This window comes from Pinus tabuliformis, chromosome 1_2 (assembly GCF_031772625.1).
Source record: "Pinus tabuliformis cultivar Carrire ecotype Pingquan chromosome 1_2, CPIR1, whole genome shotgun sequence".
NCBI classification, from domain to species: domain Eukaryota; kingdom Viridiplantae; phylum Streptophyta; class Pinopsida; order Pinales; family Pinaceae; genus Pinus; species Pinus tabuliformis.
This window is the reverse complement of record NC_142298.1, coordinates 872,030,743-872,036,078: the sequence shown is the minus strand read 5'-3', so window position 1 is coordinate 872,036,078 and position 5,336 is coordinate 872,030,743. Positions and strand designations below refer to the sequence as shown.

Here is a 5,336-nt window from a genome sequence, read left to right as displayed (position 1 = left end):
ATATATATATATATATATTATTCCATAGATGGTCTTAATTTGCCTAGTCTGATAATCATATAATTTTGACCATTTATCTATAGAATAATTGGTCCAAAACTCAAAGAGTATCAACATCTCAAGCATAACAAGACTATCTATGAGTGCACTGTAAAAGAAAAAACTGAAAATGAACATGAAAACTCAAGTATGTGAAGTGACCTGGGGTGTGTCTCTAGCACTTGATCTCGGTGGAGCATGAGTATCTGGTTTACACTGAAAATGAAGCTCGATGTGTGCAATCCTCTCTTCAATCATGTCTAGATGATAACTCTAATTGTGCTAGTATCTCTTAACATGCTCCAACCTAGTAAAGATGTTGTGCCTTTCAACTTGTTTATCCATCAAGATTATGGCTTACAGATTCTTCATATTCCAATACAAGTTTAATGCTCCAAAATAGTGTTTTCTTCATCCTTAGGTGTTCCTTGGGTGAGGAATTCAAGTGCCTACATCTTCCAGGGTCTCAGAATTTGAGAAGGCGTGACTTTCTTCAACAACCCAAGATTCTAAATTATGAGTTTAATTATGGGTATTAAGGGGAATCATTGCATGATAGCTCTCAAGAACCTCTTGCTATTGAGCTCTATTATGCCCTTGGGGGCTGCAACGCCCTCCTTTGTGCCTGTTGCACATCCTTTGATGCTCCATCTTCCACTAATAACAATGAGCAGTTGTGTTAACACTCATAGGAATAAACCCCAAGACACAGCTACCAACCCTAGTAAATATTGCAACACTGATGATTGAATTGCCCATCGACAACCAACACAAGTTGTAGAGAGAATAAAACCATAATAAGAGGAAGATGCATCTATCCACAGAGAACTCTCGAATGAGACCAACTATAAAAAAACAACTCAAGGATGACATCAAAGGTGAGACCACACAGACATTGACCTCCATAGATTAATAGACCCCAAATACATAAAAAAAAAAAGGTGAAACTCTAGAGAGTTTCAGGCTTGGTCCATTAGATGTTTCTTGAAGCATCACCATCTAAGTGCGTAGGCACGGGAAATTGGCTCAAACACGAATTCATAATTAAGACCCCACAAACCGATAAAACTATTATAAGAATTCCATTATATCTTTTACAAAGATTTTTTTTCAATGATGTACCATATAAAGCTTAGAGACTTATTGTGAAGCTTAAGAAAAACCTAGTAAAGATGGAAGGTTACCCTTTCAATACAAGTTGAGATAGGCACCCTACTCTAGGAAGGGATCTCTACATCCAGAATCACGAGCTTGACCAAAGTGAGAGGCCCTTTGCAATTGTCTTTGTCTGTGTTTTCCTCTGTCCACTCTAACGACTCCCCCTCGTTAGTTTGCCATACCAAGCTCATGCTAGTAACCCCAACACCTCTTACAACCAATACCATCGAAGCTTTCAATATGTACTAGGTCCCAAAATTTTTGCTAATGTCTTTACAATATACCTCTCTAAATTTTCTAATAAAACAAAAAAACAACAACTTACACTTCAAGTAACCAAGCCAAACCTCACCATCTCCCAACTTCATATTAACACAAATCATATTTATATACAACAACACCACCCTATATTAATTATCCTTATAATTCCAAGGTGGAGTGCATGGTGCCCTGCTATTCACCCCATATGGATTTTAATTATAAACCTATTAAATATTATCATAAGATTAAATTTTTCAAAACTTAAATAAAAATAGTTTCACATATTCCAAGTATGAATTTAGTCAATATTACCATAAATCAAATCTCTCTTATTAAAAATCTTTCCATACCTCTCATAATATTTTTGCATTTGCATGGTTAAAAGGACTCATTATAGTATGAAATTAAAGAAAGCGGTAAGAAATCGATTTCACAGCTCTGTTTTGCTGGCGCAACCAAATTAAATACGTGAAAATCACATTGGTAGCTAATATCGCCGAATAGCAGGGTACAGACTCCAACGTGGGCCCCTTCCAGCACGGCGTTAATGGTTGTCGCTAAGAGGTTGGGACTACTCTGTAACGTATAGAAACAAATGTGGCCGACAGATACCAATAACGAAACAGTCGCGAAGTTTCATATATTCCATTACACCGGCAGACAGCTATGCATTCAACTTCCTCCAGCTTTCTTCAATGCCGTGGATATGATGTCACAACGCGGTTAATCGACGCCTATATTTTGTGAAGGCTCCGCGCCTCTGGAATTCATTAGTAGTTCTGCCAACAACAGTATGCTGAGAAGATATTTTTATTTGATCGAGTGCCACTAGAACTTCACATTCCTAGGATCAAGTATTGTCTGCCTCTTTTTGTTATACTAATTTCTGTTCGTGACTCTGAGCGCTTTGCGACTATGGCAGATAACCCGCGAGTGCACCCAACTAGTGAAGACATAGAGAAAAACGCAGGCAAATATGAAAACGAGAAGCCCAGCTCTCCGTTGGTGCCCAGGTCCAGTGTTGCGTCCGAGAAAGAGAGGGTATATCCTCCTTCCCGCGAGGAGATAAGAGTTCAGTTTCGAAAAGACCAAGTTATACCAACACGACAGGTTCCCAGATACTATTCACGCCCTCCTAAGCGCCGGAACTACTGTTGCCGCTGCTTGTGCTGCACCATTTGCTTTATATTCGCGCTCGTTGCAATCATCGCCATTGCCTGTGGCATTCTGTATTTGGTAACCCAACCGAAGATCCCCAAATACTCTGTCGACAGCCTCCGGATCACCAACTTCAGCATCAACGCGGACCTCACCACAAATTGCCAGTTCGCTGTGAATCTAAGGGCCCGCAATCAAAACAAGAAGATCGGCATATATTATCTTGACAACAGCCATGTCGCTGTTTCCTACTCGGGCACGGAGGTCTGCACCGGCGCCCTGCCAGTATTCTACCAGGGCCACAAGAATACCACTTTGTTGGACGTAGCGCTCAGCCGGACCGGTGCTCGTCTCACCAGTGCCGTGGTCTCCACACTGAAAGAGCAGCAGCAGAAGGCCAGCGTTCCCTTGAATTTGAAGGCCGACGTGCCCGTGAAGATAAAGTTGTGGAAATTGAAGTCGATGAAGATTAAGGTCCGCGTGCAATGGGATCTGGTCGTTGACAGGCTGGATGGCAATGCGAAAGTTACTACCGAGAAGTCGAAAGTGAGCGTGGTGCTGTGATGGTCGCGATTCGAAATCGATCCAGGCGGGTTTTATCGCGCGACTTAGATCGTATTGAATTCATTGTTAGGGGGACAATGATAGGGCTACATTGTTTTCTGATTTCATCACATTGATGCTCCTATTGTGCGGCTAGATATTTGGATATACAAAAAAAAAAATTCATACACAGTAGATTACATTAATGGCAGCGCTGCTGGCGGCCAGTGTTGATTGCTGATTTGAATACATTGCTCTATTTATTAAATATTAAATGATTCCTTATTCCATATATTGTTCCCATGAATGAGAAATCATTGTCATTGACATTTTGTATACGAGCACTAAATTTAAATTTAACTGGATTGTGAATTTCCGGAATATTTAGAATTTAATGAACACAGATAGATCCAACAATTAACTCCCCCATAGGATTCAAGAATATTTCAGGAAATCGAGTTAAGGATGCCCGATATGAAAGCACAAAGATTGGATTCAATGTATTTTTAATTGTAGCCATAAAAGTGGGAAAGAATTATTGTCGTGAAAAATTTTGATTGAACAATCATCCCTTTACAGTACATGAAAGGGCATTTATATATAGAAATGGAAATTTGCAATTATGATAATCAAATAAAAATGAAAAAATATATATGAAAGTTATATATATGTTTATATATATAGAAATGAAAATTTGCAATTATGATAATAAAATTAAAAAGATCAATTTGAATAACATTTTTATTTTAAAAAGTAATCTCTATTTTCACTTTAAATTTCATAAGATATTTCATTATATTGTTTCTATTTTTTTTATACATTATTATTTATTTCTTATGAACATTTTTGAGAGAATTTTTTACTGGATAGAACTTTCTAATAAACTTTATTGCATTTATTGCTTTAGTACTACTACATGGGCCTTATTCACTAGAGTTGATCTTTGTGCACAACAATCCAAACCAACCAATCTATCTACTTAGAGGAGTAGGAGCTTAGACCACTAACATTCTTTTCTCATTAGAAAATACCATGTCCCCAAGGTTGGAGATGAAGGAATTGCTAAAGGACCTCGTGGTTTCCATGTGGCATCCTCAGGTGGTGTGTCCTTTCATTGTATTTGAACCTCCTAGACCACGTGTGTTGAGATGATACTCTCTTTAGTCAAGGATGAATTCAAGGTGCAACCAAATGGAACTTTCTTCGTCCAATTCGGGAAGACTAGTTTGAACACAACAATTAGATCCAACCACTTTCATTAAGTAGAATACATGAAAGATCGAATGAATTTTAAAGTGACTAGAAAGTTCTAATTTATAAGCCACTAGCCCAATAAATTTTAGGACTTTTTGGAGGCCATAAATTTTTTAGCACAATTTTGGTGGTGTTGTTTCCATACCGGCAGATGGCCAAAGTCTAGGCAAAACCAAGTTTTGGCAAGTCAAAGAATGTTGAACTAGCATAAATGGACAACACCAATTATCAAATACATTGTGCTAAGGAATAAAGACGCAATGTAGGAGACACTGCATGCCAAAGACAATGATGTGCATGAGTATCTAAAGGAGGTATCGAAAGGTGTCTAAGGAACATTTATAACAAGATATTACCTTGTATCATTTTGTAAATGATTTGGGGAGGGGATAGTGTGGTCCCCATAAGGGGGAACCTATAAAAATGATGTAGAGGCAAGGCTATGTAACCTTTTGTGACTCTCTATAAAAATTTTGAATAGACAGAGAGAGGATAGAAGTAGTTGTGAAGCACGGGGTTTCCACTCAATCAACCTATATCATAGTAACCACATTCACAGGATATTAAAGGATACCCCTAATCTCAGTGGGTACTGATAAAAACCTCTCGAAATCCCTTTGTTCAATGCCCCTCCCAATACATATTTCTAATAAAAATAACCATTATTTTAATAAATATCCTTATTTTTACCATATATCGCTTTCCATATTCCCATAATACCTATCACTCCTCACCACACCCCCCCCCCCCCAACCAATACCTACTATATATTCACTCTATTTTTCACAATCTAAAGAACCATATTTATGAATGAGTGTGGTAACTTATTAGTCAATAAGGTGAAGCCCTTGTCATGAGAAGAAGGGTCTAGAGTCTCTGAGTTGACTATGTAGAGCACTTAGGGTTTGTATTGGTGAATGTAT

General features: G+C 38.1%; 1 pseudogene; it reads left to right on the top strand.

Moving 5' to 3' along the window:
* The first annotated feature begins 2,182 nt into the window (after nucleotides 1–2,182).
* On the top strand, nucleotides 2,183–3,449 carry LOC149208722 (NDR1/HIN1-like protein 6 pseudogene; annotated as a pseudogene).
* The last annotated feature ends 1,887 nt before the right edge of the window (nucleotides 3,450–5,336 follow it).